Source organism: Nylanderia fulva, unplaced genomic scaffold, assembly GCF_048542155.1.
Source record: "Nylanderia fulva isolate GAGA-0341 unplaced genomic scaffold, ASM4854215v1 Scaffold16, whole genome shotgun sequence".
In the NCBI taxonomy this organism is placed as follows: Eukaryota; Metazoa; Arthropoda; class Insecta; order Hymenoptera; family Formicidae; genus Nylanderia; species Nylanderia fulva.
In genome coordinates, this window is record NW_028189835.1 from 1602631 (window position 1) to 1623424 (window position 20794).

At 32.5% G+C, this 20794-nt stretch overlaps 1 long non-coding RNA gene across 4 annotated transcripts; it reads left to right on the forward strand.

The window, feature by feature from the left end:
• Positions 1-9840: 9840 nt before the first annotated feature.
• Positions 9841-18627, forward strand: LOC114940343 (uncharacterized). Of its 4 annotated transcripts, none has more exons than XR_003821434.2 (7): positions 11159-11448; positions 13938-14248; positions 14668-14761; positions 14852-14913; positions 15274-15490; positions 16689-16945; positions 18450-18627. It is a non-coding gene; the product is annotated as an uncharacterized LOC114940343 (long non-coding RNA). The 4 variants fall into 4 exon arrangements; XR_003821435.2 differs by having other exon boundaries at positions 16689-16912; XR_014924275.1 differs by lacking the exons at positions 11159-11448; positions 18450-18627 and adding an exon at positions 9841-10114 and having other exon boundaries at positions 16689-17865.
• Positions 18628-20794: the final 2167 nt, after the last annotated feature.

Here is a 20794-nt window from a genome sequence, read left to right on the forward strand (position 1 = left end):
TCGCGAAGAATGTCGATACCACGCGGGCACCGAGAAATGAGTGCGCGTGGGTCGTCTATTGTGAAATTAAGTCTTGTTCAAGGTGCGGGATTTATCGAGCAATCATGTCGGGTATAATTCGACACGGAAACGTTTAGCAGCGAAAGAGACTTGTGACGAAGGAGTTGTTCGTTCTGTGTTTATATACGACTCTTCTATCTTCTTCGGTTATAAGTAATTTTGTCTTCCGTAAAAAGATTCATCTCTTTCCCTCTCTCGTGAGAGAGGGACGGAAAAGTATTTCGAATGCAGGATACATAGGCGGTTTTGAAAATACATGGAGAGAAAGGAGCGGGCGAGCTATCCGCGTATATTGACTGACAAGCGTGGCAGGGATCCAGGAGCGCAAAACTTGAAACAGGCTTCACGTTTATCCATCCGCGCTCACGTTCGTTCCGTCTGTCCGTCGGTCTGTCCATCCGTATGTCCGTCCGATGTCCGAGTCGTCGTCGTCGTCGTCGATACCCGCCCTGTCCACAAACGGAGAGCGGAGCAAGACTTCAGCACTTTTATGTACGGAGTCTGAATAACAAATCTGTCCAATTCACATGTCGACATCAAAGAAGATAATATAAACACTACATCGATACATCGTCTACAAAACCTTAATGTTTTATTAATGCGGCCTCCATTTCCCCCTCGTGTCCCCAGTATATATCCGCAACGAAGCACGTTCCATTCCATCCCCAGTTTAGGCGACTTCGCGATGGAACCACCGTGGAAGATCTCCGCAAGAAGAGAGCGGCTATATTCCAAGAGTGCGGAGTATCACGCGTTAGTGAAACACCCCACGGGATCGCTGCCTCCGTTTTATACGTTTTACGTTAGCCGTTCCACTCGTGATCGCCCGAAATACCTCGATCGGCTATCGCCCTAAGATATCAAGATTCTCATCTCGATACCACGTTACGGTCCGTCGATGTTTCAGTGGCGAATATCAGACGAGGAGGAAAACAAATGTTGAATTATATGCTTATCTGGTGATTCAAATTACGAATTTTCTCTAATTGTGAAAGACATTTATACTAACGAGTGAGCAAGAAAGTGTTATCAACTATTTAGCAATAATCATATTCTTCAACACACTTAATATGACTTTAATCTATATACACATTTTTTCGAATTCATTTCTCGATTCTCCTAATTTAATGATTGCTATCGATATAATGAATGATTATTGATATTTTTGCACTTGCTTGACATGCAGCGTCTTCTTTGAAATGCATATCGAAAGATGATTTGCGTATCTCTTGATGGTCGATTCCTAGTATTTCTGTTACAGATCCCGCGGAAAAATTTCCATGGAATATTCGATAAGGCATGGTTCTACTTGAAACAAGTAAGTGAGCGTTACGCAGACGTAATGTGTAAGCCCAGCCCAGTGTAATAGTATGCAGGAATGCAGGCATGGTAGCGAACGACAGGGTGTATATAGGTGCTTGCATGCTGCAGGGAGGTTTGGAATCGAGAAAAAAGGAGAAAGGAGGAGAAAATGCCGAGAGGGAGATAGAGTGAAGTACTGATCCGCGGCCGATGCCCAGAGAAGACTGAGAAACTCTGAGTGACAGCCTCGCCACGTACGTGGGAGGCGAGTCCGCAACAAAGGAAAGACGATAGCCTTATGCAAATGCAGCCGATATCGGACGCGTGTGCAGCTTCTTCGGTTCTTGCAGGATCGGGCCACCGGACGAGCTCGAATTTGAGACGAAACGGATTCTCGAACTACTTTTATAAGATTTGCCCGGTCTAACGGAAATACGCCGATACGAAACACAACGTCAATTGATAACAAAATAATTTATGCATTTATATAGATATATGTATATACCGGTACTTATCTTCACATTATTATATATAGATTTTAAAAATTAATCATACTTATTTTACTGGCAAAAAAGGATTTTAAGCTCTAGCTCGATATATTATAAATGCCTAATTTAAGAAAAATTTTTCATATAGTTATAAAAAAATTCTAAATTTAGTTTGAGTTATATTAACACATACTTTCATCGCTGAACAGGTTGCTGAATAAAGCGAATTTATTTTCGAGATATGAAAGAATTTCGAATTTCATTAAACAAATATTATATACACACTTTGCGTTAAAAGACAGGAGAATTTTTATTTAGTTTAGTATAAATTTTTAAGAGAAAATTTTTAAGGAAAAATTTTGAAGGGACTTTATTATATAAGGGACGATTATTATATATTTTTTACCTCTATAATATATTTTTAGAAATTACAACAAAAAGCACCTCATCAATGTTAAATTCCTTTGGTGATTAAAACATACATAGACACTTATATATCCAGTGAATATAAATTGTTTCACAACGTCAATATGCTAGGCTTGTGTCCAATTGAAGATATTAACAAAAGTAGCGTCGGACATAGTTTCCTTTAAGGTAAGAAACCGAGTTATCGGTTAAAGCACCGGCTCCCTTTAGAGACGTCACTTGGAATTCCAAATATCCGCGAGTTTCTACGATGTAATAACGAATGACACGGGCGGAGAACAAACGAAACGAGAAAGTCTGCCGGTGGTAAGAGAGGTTCAGAGGGTTGAGTGCGCGCGAGAGAGGAATGAGGTGGTTGTATGAAGAGCGAGGAGGACCAACGTGGAATGGGAAAAGCGAGGATCGGTGGGGGACTCGCTACAACCGAGTTCCAAAGGGTCTAGGCGCTTTCCGACAAGAATTAATCATCCCTGGCAGCTCTCAATGTCCGTACCTACTACTTTCCTCGCATTCCCAATTATACGCTTATCTACCAAATCTGCTTTAGAGTTGAAATATTAACAAGTTTTCAAACGACGTGGATTGCCGCGGGAGTCGCTCCGCTCTGATTAAAGTATAATTAAAATTATTAGGCAAATTTTTGTCTCGACCGAGCACAGTCAGACGGGAAAGTTTGTAATTGGAATAAGAGAATTAAGCTATCGATAAATGCGAAATTATATACGAATAATCTTATATCTGCATTTGAACAGAATACATGAAATCTGACATTTTTGGAGCAGTTTGATATTTTATTTGCAAAAATTGTATTTCTATAACATAAAGATTAAAAATTGCATACAGCTTTTAAATAATTCATTATTTGTTCTTACATATATGTTATTATTGTATTTTAGTAATTATATACATCGACAGAGAAAGAAAGAGAGAAAGGGAGAGAGAATGTCGAGAAATGTTGACAGAATTTGATTTTTTATATAAATATATTTATTGAGCGATTAATATATGCAAATGATCGACATGAAAATTATATTTTAGAAATAGCTTACGATATAAAAAAGAGAGCGGAAATAAAAGCAAGCGGTATTCTATACGTGCAGATAGGATGCAGGTAGGTAGCAGCACAGAATTTACGAGATAGCTACCCCACTTCATCCCTTCATCCTACTTTCCTTGTCCTATCTTCAACAGGTGGTCGTTTTGCTCAACTTCTGTATAGTAATTTATAATTTAATTGATTTATGCCCCCCCCAAGCATGCTCTTCGTAGTCTCGAGACACTATTTTCGGGAAATGCACGCATTCCATTCATCGATACAATAACAATATTTGTATTGCAAATTCGATTTATTCTTCATATTTATGAATTATCGCTAGTTCTAAATATCTCGTACACTTTAACAATCATTAGACCACACTTTCTCTATCTGCGAAATATTATACATATATATATGAATTCGACATAAATTAACTTTTTAATTTATAAAGAACGTTGACGTTTTTAATGACTCATTCATAAGTTATAGTTCACATGTATAGGCAGTACATTTTTCTCGGAAACTATTAAACTAAAATCATATTATTCCTGTATTTTTCTGCATGCATGGAATTGTCTGAAATTTGTCAAAAGAAAAGCATTGGCACAAAGGCATTTTCTTTTTGGCACCAGTAGACCTTAATTTAGCAAAATTATGCAAAACTATATGGAAAAGTGTTTTGTCTAGATCAATGAAAGCAAGAAGATCTATAGGGATTCTTCCTGCTGTAAAACAGGAAAAGAATTGGATTTGTTATAAATTTGCATGTTGTAAATTTAAACTTTCTTTTTTTAAATGACACAATAAATGACTCATTCAACTACACACGTATATTTCTAGATTTTTACATGTATTTGTAAAGAGAGAATGCTACATTTTATTCGAAAAATGAATTCGAAGAAAATTTAAATTTAGATACCATTATGACACAGCTGATAAAGCGTCTTTATCGATGTAACATCGGTAAATTAAAGGTGCTCGCCATTCACGACGGATCATTAGGAGATAGATATAGAACGCTAGTCGAATCATGAGCGGTCTTATCGGGCTTCTAAATCGCGGCAAAGAAAACAAGACTTGCCTCAATCCAACTTACTTGATGAACTCACCGACGAGTTCATAGTTCACGTGCGACGACGATGCAGTCGACACCTGGAAAGTTTTCGATCTTCTTGTTGCTTCTTAAGAATGTCTACTTCCAGTTTCTCTTATCGTAATTTGTTTGTGCTTTATTTCTTTTTATTTCTCTGCTCTAAGATTAAAAACTCATTTCGGGGAAAGTAGTTTTACTAAGTCGTTAATAATACTCTCCTTAAATTGCAGAAGTATTTGAAGCTTGCCATTCGATATGTAAACTAAGGAAAAGAAAATTTACTAATAACAAACTCTTTACTTCTATGTATTTGCAACAACTTAACGTCAAGATTATTTGATAGAGTTGCCAAGTGTCTCGATCTCATTTTTCCTTTTTTTTTTTTTATCTTTTTGAAAAATTGTATAAACGCACATCTTCATAGAACTCTTTCCAGCGAGAAAATGTCACGGGCGACAGCGAGAATTGCTTTCACAATTTTGAAACCGCGGCGGAAGGGTTCGTTCGCGTCCCCGCGCGAATCTTGAGTGACAGACCTTAACAAAGGCGGAGACATCCTCCCCCGTGCTTCCGTAGCACCACCAAGACGCAGTGCCACATCGTCCGATCTTCGGGTTCTTTCTATTCTCGCGGGGGTGTTCTCTCGCCGCCACCCCTCGCGTTAACCCCTCTAGCAAAACTATTACAATTCCTGGTATGGCGAGAAGCGTTCCCTTCCTTTCTAGCATCCCCATTCCGCCGCCTATCTACCGCCACCCCTTCCATCACCCCTTGCTCTCACTCTCTCTCTCACTCTCTTCGCAGTTCTCCGCAACCCATGTCCCGGTCTCCTTCCTCGCCATGTTGGCATCGCGCCCGTCAAGGGAGATTTATAGCAACTCGAATTCCTCGACTACTAGTCGGCCGTAGTTGAAGGAAGAGAGGCCGAAGAGAAGCAAAGAGTGAAAGGGGGTGCTGCTCCGCGGTTCCTCCGAGGGTACCCTGCGAGGGTATGTGGCGGCGGTGGTGTTGGGTGACGTTGGGTGGCCGACGTTGGGTGGATGGCTTTGGTAGGGGAAGGCACTCGTCACTCTGACGTGACGGCCGCAGAACTCGGCTGGTACTCCATCGCCTACTCACCTAACTCGCCGACGTTGCTGCGTTACCTGAAACTGGCAGCGAGGGTAGTGGTTGAAGCGTGCTAGTTTTCGTCATGCTATTTCCAGAGAAAATATATTCGACACAATATCATAATTGCCGCATATTGCACAAACGTGTATTTATTGCCTCGCCGCAACTACTTTATTTTGCGAACTGACGACAAGCCTAACGACGTTGAATTATCGTTATATTTATCGTTGGATTATTAATTGTTATTTATTATTGTCCGATTAGAACTGCGATAAGAAAAATGGTGAGTTTTTTTATGATCGAGGAGGGAGTGGAAGTTTGATCGTGAAAAAGAAAGTGAGAAACGAAATAGTTTTCTCTCTTCGTGATGCGAATTGTACGGATGAAGAAGAGGGGAAGGTAGATATCAATCACACGGGTAGTGACGGGCTGAGATTTGGTAGCAGCTTCCAAGCTGAAGAGTAGCATGGGGAAGTTCTACCCGCAAACAACTCCGTATATTCCATCATTATTTTTCTGAGAAGCTCACTGTATTGATTCACAAGTTATCAAGGTGTCAACACAACTTCCCCTTTTTTACGAATGTTTATTAAATTGTCAGAACGATTGCTACATAGTTGCTGATACCTAAATTATTATAAATAATGACAAATGTTGTATAATAATTTATAAGCATTATTTTTTTCAAAATTTTCACTTTTTATTTAAGATTTCAGAGAGACAGATTCTTTCTCTCTCTTTCTCACTCTGTATATATGTATATACACATATATGTGGAGTACGTACCTAAATTTTTTAAATAAAATTATATACCTAATCTTCTCATATAAATTCTTCTTTAGATGTTTGTTATATAAAATCTCATTTTGTAAATTTAGCTGATGCCATGTCCTCTATAAAAGAAAAAAATGCTTTTTTACTTTAAACCAATATCAGTTACAGAAATATATTTCAGAATACTGGACCCATGGGAGTTCAAAGGTTGTAAGACAGACAGCGAGGTTGTGCACCATAGTGCCTGCAAATGCGATGTGACGTCTACACGTAGTGAGTCGAGAGGAATTATTATAATATGATATGTTATAGATATATACATAAGTATATGCTAAATCGCTCGAGAACGCCAAACTGTATTAGAAGAAAATCCGAATATAGAATATAAAAAAATATTTTGTATTTATTTATCATTCTCTCATTATATGAAGTATTACATGTATAGTTTGCATGTGTTGATTACTCACAAAAAAAAGTTAAGACTGCTTCTCTCGATGCATACATATTGACCTTAAAATATTAACATGCTCTTAGAATATTAATTCGGTTAAATCACCGGATGTTACGACCGGATGTTACGATTCCTGCTTTTACAAAACGGAGACTATGCCATCTGTGAAAAATAGCTGAACAGTATGGTTTAAGGTTTCTTCCAACACACCATCAGTCGCAAGAACGTAATGTCGGTATTATAATCTGTCGATACTACTTGGAAAACCGGTCGACAAGTCTTATAAGGTTCGTAGACCTTATGGAAGATGGTGATAGAAGCGAAACGCAGCCATCATGAATCAAATTGTGTCCAAAAGAAGTGGGGTTGATGGTGATGAGAAAGGTGGTCCTTTGCTGGTTAAGCCTACCACTCAAAGGGTGGAGTTTGCCACGCGTGAATTGCAGTTAATACATTGGCGTAGAAAGAGAAGGGAGAAGAGTTGTAATTTTTACAAAAATTATTAAGAAAGAAAAGTTATAAAATAATTATAAAAAAGTGCGTGTTATATTTTAATTATTTACTTATTGTATTACGAAAAGAATACAAATATAGTTGGTTTAGAAAAATATATTTTTTATGATCTTCAGATACACCTTTGAGAAGTATTAATGTTTATTATAAAAGTTTTATATTATACATTTTGAATAACTAATATTATTTTATTATTAATTTATAATATTATTTTATTTTTTTATAATTAATATTATTTTATTCTTTCTTTGTAAGTAGCATGCAAATAATAAATTTAAAATCAAATACATTTCTACTTTCTTTTCTAATCAAAAAATTGGATTGACTACTTATGTTTTGAAAATCATATATTTATTTAATATATTGTTGTATAAAAAACAATTTATTTTCTTAATATAAATGTCTAAATTTAATTTAAAACATTTTAAAATATGAATACAGTAATTTTAGAAAATTTTTAAATCTACTCTTATAGTAATAGAGTTAGAGAAGAGAGTATAGAGATTAAAATAATTATATAATGTATTCAAGCCATTTTACACACCAATACACACATGCACACACATTACATTACATACAGGTCTTGAAAGTATAAAGATTTTATCCATATTTATCTTTTATATGTTTTGCTTCCGATTAGATAATACTATCATCAATGTATACTAATCGAATTTTTTTTTAAATTTTACCTAATCTAATTTAATCCTGCAATTTAATTTTCATATGATAATTAACCTTCAGTTATATTCGGTCCCAATAGTCACTATAGTGGATCTCAAATGTCGGCAATATATCTTTGGAGTAAAAGCTTCCTAATAGTTACTTTTATTTATCATTACGTGTATTGTTTGCATATAAAGTTTATAATTTTATAATTATTTTATAATTATTTTTTAAATATATTTTTTAATTGTGGTAAAACAAAATGCAATTGTAAAGACAACGCTAATATAACGTGAAGAAGTTACAAGAAGAATGTGAATCAGGTTACTGCAACATAGTTTTCTCTTCTATCGATAGCCAGTAAATAAAACGACGAATGAAAGATATAACTTAGCGAGACGCTAGTGCGTTTCCTGATATCAACGAATTGTAGAATTTAGTTCTACCAGAGAGAATGTTTGTCCTTGGTTCTACTGAAACAAGTTTAAATCTTTAGACAAGTTATGACGTTATTATATATTTATTGTATATTTATATTTTAAAATAATTCAACTATAAATAAATAATAATTTTTTTAATATTAAATTTTTTCTCTGAATAAAAGAATATTCAAAGAAATTTTAAAATAAAAAAAAAAAATTTTTAAATTTTCGAAACCACACCGAGTATGTAGTTTTTGAACGCAGCCCAAATGTATCACATCTCGTAAAGATCATGGTATGTCGCGTGGAAGCACTATAAATTTTTTAAAATCTTATTAAAATTTTCAAAGTTATAGATGTTCACACACAGTTATAGATGTTATTAACATGTTAATAAACACACTTTAAAAACATTTAGTAATAATATTTTTATATCTTATAATTATGCGTGAGGTGCAATTAATTTATGTAATTTATTTTGAGATTAATAGTTATAATTTTTATAAATTATTCTCTCTCTCTCTCTCTCTCTCTCTCTCTCTGTCTAAAAAATAATACAGTTATATAAAGATAAATTAAAACTCAACATTTTTGATGATTTTGTGTGCATTGATTTTTTTTCAATGTACATCTTTTTTACATTGCAAAAGAAAAACAAAATGTTATGAACATTTTTAATTTTATATTATAGATACAAATTCTCAGATTAATTTACGTTTGCTTTAGCATTAAGAAACATTCAGGTATACCGGATAGCATTGTGTAGCATCCTGTAGGGTAGAGTTTTTGTCACGCAGTATACGCAACATTCTTACCTTTTTAAGGCAAACCATAAACCCAACTCACAATAAACCCGATGTACAATACAGTAGGCATATATATCTTTGAAGTTAAAAAGTTATTGTTAAAAAAAAGTATGAGAGAGAAAAACTTATATATGTATAAATATTTTTTAAATATAAATATACAAATAGACAAAAATAAAAAATTATGTATGCATAGATCAAGTAAATTTGATAGTGTCAAATATTAATATGAAAAAGATATGTGTATATTAAATATTGCTACTTTTTCGATACTAAAAAATAATTATAAGTTGTCTTTATCATTTGTAATATAATTTATACATGTGTTTTTTTTTCATTTAAAAATTATATAAAAACAGAATACTTTTTTATTTAAATACAAGAAAGAAAATAGAGTGTTATTAGAGCTTGTTTGAATAATTAAGAAAATCTGCTGTTCTATATACTGTGTATGTAGAGAATGCAAATTAATATTTTTCGAAATATCGGAGTAAATAAATAAATATACGGAGTAAGAAAAGAAATCTGAAAATCTGCACGGCAGCGTTACAACGTCGTGTCCAGTTTATTTCGTCTGATACACGACAGAGAAGAGTGGTGGGGTGGTAACTGTCACCGAAGATAATTTATGTTAATGACTGTTCGTAAGCGAGGAGCGCCGAGGTCGCTCGACTGAACAGTCTGCAGGTCGCCGTAGCAGCGGTCGGACACGAGGCTCCTTGCTCGACTTTCGAATCCTCCCCTCCAGTCCAACTCTGAATTCACCACCTTATCGTCGCCCTATTCCATCCCTACGATGGCGACGCCCAGCGTCGATTCGGTGCGCACAATTTCATCCCCAACTCGGAGATTTGTTCTCCTAGGGACGCTTGCACGCTCGCGTCGAAAAAATAGTTGATAGTCGTGTGATCAAACCAGTGTACGTAGAAAATTAGTGATGTGTTGAAGATACATTCTCGCATGATTGGTGGTGAGTTTGCGTTCTATTATTCTTCTTTTTTCATTGATATTAATTCATTGTTATTTGCGAACAAATGGCAATGTTTCAGTGACGCGTCAAACTAAAGAGAGTTGCTAATAGCTTAGTCTAAACTCCATAGAGATAAGATAAAATATATACATGTTTGCTTCTCTAATAAATGTATAATTGTTAGTTTAATTGGTGTTAAATAAGATAGAAAATATTTTAATATACGTGAATCATATCGGTATTCTACATGTCCTTGACACTGTCTATTTTTATCGAATGAGAACTGAAAATGGCTACAAAGAAACGGAAAAATGATCTGCCACAATTCCATGATACAATAACGAACAATATTATATTTGTCTAACACAATTTTTCAAAAACGTGGAAAGGAAAATCATTTCTGTTTTAAAAGAATATATTGTTAATTGATATAAAAATATTGCGATGTTTTCAAAAATGCAAAATCAAACAAATTTATTTATTCCTCAAACAAATGTTTGTTTCAAATAAAAAAATAAATCGCGACAGTTTAGCAATTTATAGCAACTAATTTACATTGAAAATTCGATACTTTCTATGAAGATGATAAATATAATTCTCTTATTAGAATTAAATGTGTTTTGATTGCTTCACAAATTCAAAATGCATAATACCGCGTTAATTGCATATGTATTATTATCTTTCTCTTATATTAAATAACAATATGGTCTCCAAAAATTTCCATTTGAATGAACAATCAAAATGGAGCAGGAGAGGATGTAAAATTCCTTCATTTTCCTAATTTCTAGAAATATGCATCCAAAACAGCCAAAAATACATTGATTGCGCCTTCTCGGAGTTTAATATCGACCGTATGAAACCGCAGAACGATTTTTCGACATCCGATGCCTTTCTCATTTTACATAACGTGTCCAGACCGACTACTGTATTGACGTATTCAGACGAGGAAAATAGATATTAACGTGATGTCGATAGCCGACGAGGAACACTCTGGCTAGGCACCGCCGCGGTGGCGCCGACGGTGGCGGATTTCGCGTATTCCCTCTCGTATAGCCTCTCGCAATCTGGCGGGATGCCGATCGATTTGCGACTGTGTTCCTCACCCGTACAACACACGATTCCATTTCAGTTCATTTCGCTCGACTCGCGAAGCAGTGCGCATTTACAATCGCAAAATTGGAAATCTTTCTCGCGGCGTTTGCGCGAAATTCCTCGACGGATCCGTAAGAGAAATCTCTATTCTCGCGAATGAAAAGAACTTTCGACCATATATATAGTTCATGAATTCGATAAAATCAATGTAATCTTTGGAAGAAAGAGAAATGCTATTTCCTGTAAGTTATATTATATTTATCCAGAGTCTGTGCACGGTGTTTCCTCTTGAAAGAAACGTTGAGTAGCGACAAATTATTATTTCAATTGTGATTTTGATATTCTGCATTCTTTCCAGTATAATTTATAAATTTTATATTATTTTAACAAACACAATTCAGTATTATTTTAATTGATTTTAAAATATTTATATTTTTTTCGGAATATTAGACAGAAACATGATTCATAGCTAAAAATATGTAACAAAAAATATATAAATCAAGTTTCTTCTGCGTATATATTTCTAGCAAAATTAATGCATTGTATATTGTGCATCTTTTCGTGAAGCATCTGGTAAACGCATTCACTTAATGAACCGTCTTCCCCACAGTTCTCCACAAAAGCTATAAAATTTGAAGTGAGCATGTGTATACGAGAACAAACCGGCTATGAATCCAATCAAGGACTTATACGGCGTCCACATTCCACATCTAACCTTCCAATCTCTAAACTTGTTGAGTACCAAAAAGATTGAACTGCATTATATCGAATTTTTTAACTATTTGGGTTGTTTATTTATTTTTTTTAATTATTTTCAAATTTAATTAAAATAAGAAATGACATAATATTATTGGAGAACAATTAAAATCTTTTAATTAATTGATAATTTTCTCAGAAATTTGTCATTTATAAATTTTTTATTCTGTATTTCTAATGAAATTCGCAAAAAATTTGTTTCTAGGAAGTAAAGAATTTTTTTACATATAAACTTAATATGAATATTAAATGCAACCGTGAAATGGCACGTGAATGAAAACAATAGGTAGCGTGACACGACACAAAGTGTTAAGTGATCGATCTTGTGTCTGTCTTGTAAAAAGTACGATCACCGTGATTGCTATATATTTAATAGGGATGTTACCAAACAGAGCACGTGGTAAACACGTGTACACTGGTCTCTCTTTTTTCTGTTATCTGTTTGTTATCCTTTTTCTCGTTATCTACATTATTTTAAAATATAATATTTTATTAAATTTATATATACATTAGAATAAGAGATAATTAAATTTATACAATTTAAAATGTAATTAAAGAAACACTCTACACGCTTGAGATGTTTCATAAGATCTTTGAAGATTATATTTTACAAGGCTTATTATTAATTTAATGAGATTATTTTATTATAATTTATTCATTTCTTAATTCGTGTCTTGCGGTTTTAGATGGCAATTTAATAAAATTATTATATTGATATTTTAATAAAACAAAATTATGCTTGATACATTATATGTAAAAAATTTTACTTGATAAATTTCTACTATAAGCCTATTAATGTGCCGTCCAATTTAGTCGTTCTTACTGCGGTTGAATTAAAGTACCGGTATCATAAATTAACACATTTCCGCAAGATATGACGTCATGCTGTGTCATTTGTACATGGGAGAAGGTCTTGTTAATCAGGTCTTTTACAGGCAACTATGCAGCCAATTCCAGATTATTAAATCAATATTACATATATCTATATCTATATAATTCTACAAAAGAATTATTTATATATATATATATTAAGTGATCTGTTACTTGTATCAAATATTTAAAAGTTGAGGCACATAATATATTCCAATTAATTGTTATTAAATATTGAACAATTTATTGCAAAATAAATATATAGCTTTACGAAAATTTTATATTTCTTTTGGTTCCGTTCGGTTGCCAGAAAAATTATTTGAAATTTCTCCATACAAAGTAGCAACGTCTACGCTTAACGTTTTTTCTTCTCTGTATTGGAGCAGGTATCAGGGTCCGGTGTAGGTAATAGGCGTTGGATAATGGCAACCCCTATTTGACCTTCGGTTTCTTAGCCGACCCGCTGCGTATTCTTAACTTCTTCGGAGTTTTTGTCTTCAAGATTCTAAAAGACTGCATGTTATATACGTCCTTTGTATATTGCTGTTTCTTTCGACTTTATTTTCACTTGGAATATTTCTTCGTATAATTCCATTCTACATTTCATAATTATATATTAAACTTGTATATTTTTTTTTAATTAATATGCAGCATAAAAACTTTTACTAAGCACGATAAACGAATATAATTCTGCTTTCTCTTTAATATATTTTTTTAATTAATACATAACATGAAAACTTTTACTAAGCACGGTAAATGAATATAATTCTGCTTCCTCTTTTTAATTTCCTTTTTTCTAAATAAATTACAATATATAGTTTTAGAAAAAATGTATCGAAAGTATCTTTTAAACATATAAATATGTTAGACAGCAACATGAGATACACTGCGCACAAATGTTTCTGCATTAATTCTAAACTTATGAGAATGATAATATTTAATGAGAAGAATAGTATTTATTGCCTAAATTTTTCTCTGGCTCGATTGTATCTTCGTAGCTCCGATGAAGACTCGCCGTTGTAGGTGGATTCGCTTATTATCGCGGCACAAAAGCCGTGCGAGTTCCACACGGATGCTGTGAGCCCTCACGTGGATTTCATTTCAGGATCGCATAAAATGGTGCTGAAGGGGGAGAAAGAGGGGGAGGTGGAGAGAAGGGGAAGAAACACGAGGGGAGAAGAATGAAGCCGAGGGACGATCAGGGGGAAACGAGGGGGAAGGAAAAGATGCCGGCTGGCAAGCAGATGGTTGCCCCGTTTATTGGTTTATTCGTTGCTTCAGCCATGACGTTCCTCGTCCGGCCATGAAACAAGCCGGAGATTCTCTCCTTGTGTTGGAGAGTATCATGCAACGAGGCTACGAATGCTCTTCATCTCTCCTATTAAAACGCATCCGCGAGCTAGATTCACATTGCAGGTATCTACTTCTTTAGCGTAAATTATATCACTGAAATTGCCGATTTTCTTTAAATTTTACTAATTTGTATTATTTATTTATTATTTTTTTTATAGCAATTATGATGTCCGGCAATGCAGTTACTCTGCATTTATGAATTTCTACTCCGTACACATTTGCTTATTTTGCATCTGACGTTTTACATACGAGCGTAAACTATATCACTTAAAATCGCCAATTTTAAGTGATATAGTTTACGCTCGTATGTAAAACGTCAGATGCACAATAAGCAAATGTTTACGGAATAGAAATAGATATATATATTAAAAATAGATATATATTAAGTGATATAGTTTACACTTCTTTAACGTAAACTATATCACTTAAAATTGCCGATTTTTTTAAAATTTCACTAATTTATATTATTTATTTTTTTACAGCAACTATGATGTCCGGCAACGCAGTTACTTCACATTTATGAATTTCTACTCCGTAAACATTTGCTTATTTTGCATCTGACGTTTTACATACGAGGTAAAGCTTTCGATTCTATAAGCAATGATGGAATATTTAAAATTAATGTCTAATTACAGAAGAATACATTATTCTCCTTTGTTATTACAGCTCAATATATTACGCTAATGAAAAGTATTATGTCAAGAGACGTGTTTGCTACAAAATTACAGGTAATCTTATATGTGAAACAACTTTGCGTTTATATATTTCATAAGGAAAAATAATCCGCTAATTGCGCTTAGTTGTAAATTTTTAATGAAGTGAAGTATAGAGTTATTGAAGAATTAATTTTTTTTATTTTTTAATTTTTGCAATCCGCTTGACGTTATATAAATTTTTTTATATAATTATATTTCAACATATGTCGTATAATAATATTATATATATATTGTAAATCTTTTGAAATATCTAATTGATAATAACTCATTTAATTTAGTCAGATAAAAACTAATGAAATTGGCATCGAAACTATCACAAATTATGCACAGTAGAAAAAGTATAAGAGAATAGTTTTTTTTTGCGGCTTGCAGACATAAGCGAATATTATAAATGATATTCACTAATGGCGTCTTGGGAACGAATGCTTGGATCAATAAGAGGACGACTTGTTTACGAAATTCATATAATCTTTCGTCTTGCAAATGATCATCCCCATCTACAATGACCTTTTCTACGGCTGTCTCCAGGGACAAAGATCAACACCTCAACCCTAAATACATATATGTATAATCGATTATACTCCAAAAGGTAAATATAAACAGTTTTAATATGTTTATTCGATAAACAAACAGGTTCTTAAGGAATACACGTTAAAATTATATAATTTTTAAAAAATCAATAAAATATAATAAAATTGCAGCTTTCATCTAGGGACTTTTAGTATCTTCGTATTACAACATGTCGGTAAAGTCAGTTGCGAGATGAAGATACAAAGTCAAGAACATCATTATTAAAGCAACGTCTATTTATAAAGTGAAATAATTAAATTAATTCTTTATGAAAAAAATTTTTTAAATATTACTCAATAATTGTCCATTTTATAAAATTTTATATATTTTTATTCAATATATTTAATTTTAAAACTATACTGTGTAACTTAGTATAATTACAATGTCGATAAGATCAAATAACACAGTGTAAATTGTATAGTATAAATTTAATTTCAAATATTTGTTTTAACATTTATTTTACTAGTTTTATACTATATATAATTTTAGAATATAATAGTGTCATTTTCTTTTTAATTCATTAAATTAAGCATCTTCTATTTTGTTAGAATTTTAATATTTAAGAGAAGACTTTATATATCACATATAGTAATAATTAGATTCTCAAAAACACACAATTTTCTATGTCAGTAACTGACAAGCTGAAGAATGCGAAATATTTTGAATAAATCAGGTTTTTCAGATCCGGATTAAGAAGACATTCGGAAGCCATAGTCAAAAAATGAAAGGATTAACATCATCACTTTAAAAAGGGATTTCTATGATTCCTACTAATCTTCAAATCCCCTAGTTTTCCTCAACAAAAGAAAATTAATTTGTATTGTGATATATTTTCTCTGAGGTGGTCGCATTCGGAAGCCATAGGCAAAAAATAAAAGGATTAACGTCACCATTTTAAGAAGGGACTTCTAATATTCTTTCAAATAATATTTTCAAATCCCTCACTTTCTCTTAACAAAACAAAACTTAATTCTATTGTAATACATTTTCTCTAAGGTGGTCGTCGCATTTTTTTCTACTTCTTTTTACTAAACAATATAACCATGTGCATTAAATCCTTGCGATATACATATTTCTGTTTATCTACGATATACGATATATGTATATAGCCAAAACATATTGTCTTGTAAAAAATATGTTTCACACTTTTCTTGTAAAATCAATATTATTGTGACAAAAATATTGATATATCTTTTTCACACATTATTTACATGTAGACGATCTGCGCGACATGACCAAGTAACCTGGAAATGAAAGGTACATCGACACGTACAGGAATAAAAGGAGCTGTACCGCTAAGAAGACGAAGAAGAAGAAGGAGAAGAAGAAGAAAACCAAGGAGAATGCGACCTTGCTACATTCAGCTGTGTCATCCTTGAGCCGTTAACGCTCAGGTGGTTTCGATCCCAGGAACGAGCATCAATCATCATCGGTAGTGCAGGTGTAATGTGATCATTGTCACCGAGATAACCCAGTACGATATTCACTTACGATGCGTGTCAAGTGACATAACAGAGTTTATCTATAACAGCGTATCTAAATACTGAAAGAAACTGCTCCAATGTTTGTGCCTAGCACATTATTTGTTAAGGCAGGTCTTTGAGAAGGCATTACGAAACAATCATCCATATACGGGTTGCAGATATTATACGCAAAGCTAAGATTGCATACACCTCTGTGTGTGTACACATTATTATATGATTTACATAACTTATATATGAATATATAATTTTTTTGCAAGATTTTCTTTAACAAAGGAACAAATTAAAATTATAATATTAAATAATAGAGAGAGAAAGATTGCTATTATATACAGGGTGTCCGGTAACTAACGGACCAATGATTAAGGGCGGATTCTCTGGCTAATTTGGAGACGATTTTTCCTTAGCAAAAATGTTGAGAAGTCAATAATTTTCGAGTTATAAGCGATTGAAAAAAATGAGTTTTTTGAAAACTAAACGTTTTGGAGTTAAAAGTCTAACATAATTACATTCTTCAGTTAATTTCAGGTAGAGTTTATTATAATAAAATTTTAATTTGAGGCTTAGTTATAATGATACATAATGACAAATATTAGAAAGTTGTAAAAAATGATGACCTTTTTCGACATTTTCGCTGAGGAAAAATCGTTCCCAAATTGACCAAAGAATCCATTTGTAATCGTTGGTCCGTTAGTTACCGGACATCCTGTATAATATATATTATTTGTACAATCTCTAGTATATTTGAATAACAAAACATAATGCATATTCTTGTGTTGCAAAAATTATGTGAGAAATGACAGCAGTCTTTAAAAGAAGTAAGAATGACAAGAAAAAAAGCAACGCGTTTTTAATCGATTTAAGAAACTAAATCGCACGAAAGTCAAACATATATAATTGAGAAGAAATTTCCTTTCACTGATAATTATAGATTCGTATTAATTTGCTCTAATATTTTTCTATCTACATTTTTAAATAATTTAAAAAATTTAATTTTATCGAAAAATTATTGCATGTAAAATATTAATTGCTAACGTAAGATACTAGTTTTTCTTGTTGATTTGATATTTCTATCGACGATATATAAAAGTTTACGTAGAGTTTGATAAAAATGGATTTTGCCTTACTTTCTTTAGGAGTGACCTAAGCTATTTTCGTATGACTAAGCACTTTGTAAGCTTACGAACACGTTACAATCTTAGATTATCTTTAGATAATCTACAATTTCAACAATAGTCTGATTTCTTGTGAATATATACCGTGCTCTAATACACAACATAAAGTGTTAAAAATATAAAAGCATGTTTATATAAAGAATTGCGACACTTCGATGGAATACGCAATATATTTCTAACGAGACGGAAACATTTATATAGTAATATTTGCATTAGCGCGTATGAAAAGTTGACTATAATAGAAACGAATAAAAAATTATGCTTATGAATGTATTTACAGTCAAAATTACAGAAACTGATATTAATAGGGAAATATTTTCAGGTTCCTAAATGGTACCTGAACAAGAGGTCTCTACTGAAGATCACATACTGGGCGGACAAAGAAGTTAAGACCGGCACGTATGTTAAGCAGTATCTTAAAAGATTAAAGAAAGCAAACGAATAAATAACCAATAGATGTGCCGTGTACAAGAGAAAGCCCAGTTAATGCTCTACATCTACCCTGTAGATCCGAATTTGTTTGATAAGAGGCGACAAATTCGGTTCTAGAGAGGTTTGTGTGGTGCATACAAAGCAACGGTGATCTTTGAGCGATTATGTTAATCGAATTATAGATGTAAATCAACATATAACATAAATTGTACTATTAATTCGAATATTTAAATACCGGTCTTATAATCTCCGATGTTTTGTAATAAACATATTAATGTTATCAGTATTTTTATATTTCGCAAGTTTTGTTTTACATGTAGTGATTTAAAGCGAGCGATAACTGACGACTTATATTATAACGGAATTTATAATATCGTATAAATCAAATGAGAATTATAAAAAAATTTATATGGATATAATATTGCGCGGAGATTGGCCTACATGACTGTATAATTAGATGCGAATATAATTAGACCGCTAGGGATATCTAGCTTTGAATTCACTCGTGCATATTATGGACGAGTATATTAATAGTGACAGAAAAATAACAAATGTGAAAAAGAATTAATGAACGTCATTACGCCCATGGACTTGGTTGCATATATGTACGTGTTGGTATACTGTCGATGATGAACTGCTACGTCTAGCGTGACCTGTTGCATATAAGTTCACCAACACATCGCGTTAAGTTGCACATTCTCCTCGTACTTTGTACAGGTAAATTCAAATTCTATTTACGTTATTTATTAATATTAGAATGGAACAGAATATTCTTGCGAAAAATGTAAAGTTTAATTATCAGCACTATTCAATTAAATAGATAATTTGTTTTTCACAGCGTGCGAGTGCATTAAAAACATTATTTAGCAAAATTTGATTAATAATATTTTGCAAGAAAGAGATTCTTTAAACAAATATTTTAAACATCTTTTTCTAGGTATTATATACACATTTTTCTGTGATTAATTATTGTTTTTTTTTTATAAAATCTAAATATTGTCTCTATATGCACTTTATGCTTTTTTTGCATTCGATGATGCAATTATTAACTTCGAATTTTATTTACATGCAAAAATGTGTATATAAATTTTAATATATTTTTTATATTAAAAAGATTAAAATGCAATTAATAATGTGCAATTTATTTAGAACTATATTAAAATACTGTGTTTCATTTTTCTTTATAACGAATATCAGTTGCATCGTATTTTTAATTGAGCGATTCTTTCTGACAAATACGCTATATATATGTATGAATATCGTGTTTAATATTCCAATCTAAAGAGAACGGCATGTATTTTTTTTTCTATGTCGTTTACGCATATACATGCATCGTATACTTTTTATGTCTTATTTCTTTACAATGTAGCCGTTCATTGAATGGACATCTATCAGATGCGGATGCACAATTTCTTGAATCTTTCTGTAAAGGCTGTGGCAAATCCATTAATCTCTGATCGTGTTCATATTAAAATGACATGCCAGTCGTCGTTACGCAACTACTCATAAGTGCTAATGAAGTGCATACACAGGTGTAATTACTAATCGAGTGGACTGCCCACTTTTCATTCGTAGCATAATCTAGTGGATAAAAAAAATGAGTGGTTTCATAATGACACGACGGGGAAAAACGCTGCCGCCTCGCATAAATCAGCGATTCCTAACTGGTGCTTCGTTAGAGAAGTTTCCATTAAAAATTTCCTATGCATCGTAGCCTATACTGTTGAATAGGTATTAATTTTTATACAACGCAGTAAATTACATATATACTTTTTTCTTTAAAAAAGACAAGTTTTTCAATCTCAATAATTTGCAATAAAAATAAAAGAATTGAAAACTATTTATATATAGAGATATTAATCAATTAAATCGAAATTTTACAAACATATGCATAAAGATATATAAATAATATTATACGAAAACGTGATCAAATATGTGATCATATTACAGAGATATATGACTTATGTATATATTCTTGTTTGAAAATACGTTTGATCATATTACAGAGATATATGACTTATGTATATATTCTTGTTTGAAAATACGTTTGTTGTTCTCTCTTGTTAATTTTTCTCTCTCGTCTTATTCATTTCTATTTTAGATAAATCATACACACAAGACCATATGCAAATATATAAAACATGTAGAAAAGGTGTCATAAGGAATCTGTTGATATTAACTGTGGAATTATATTTAGCTTCTCCCGCAAAACTTAAACTTAAAACACATTGAATG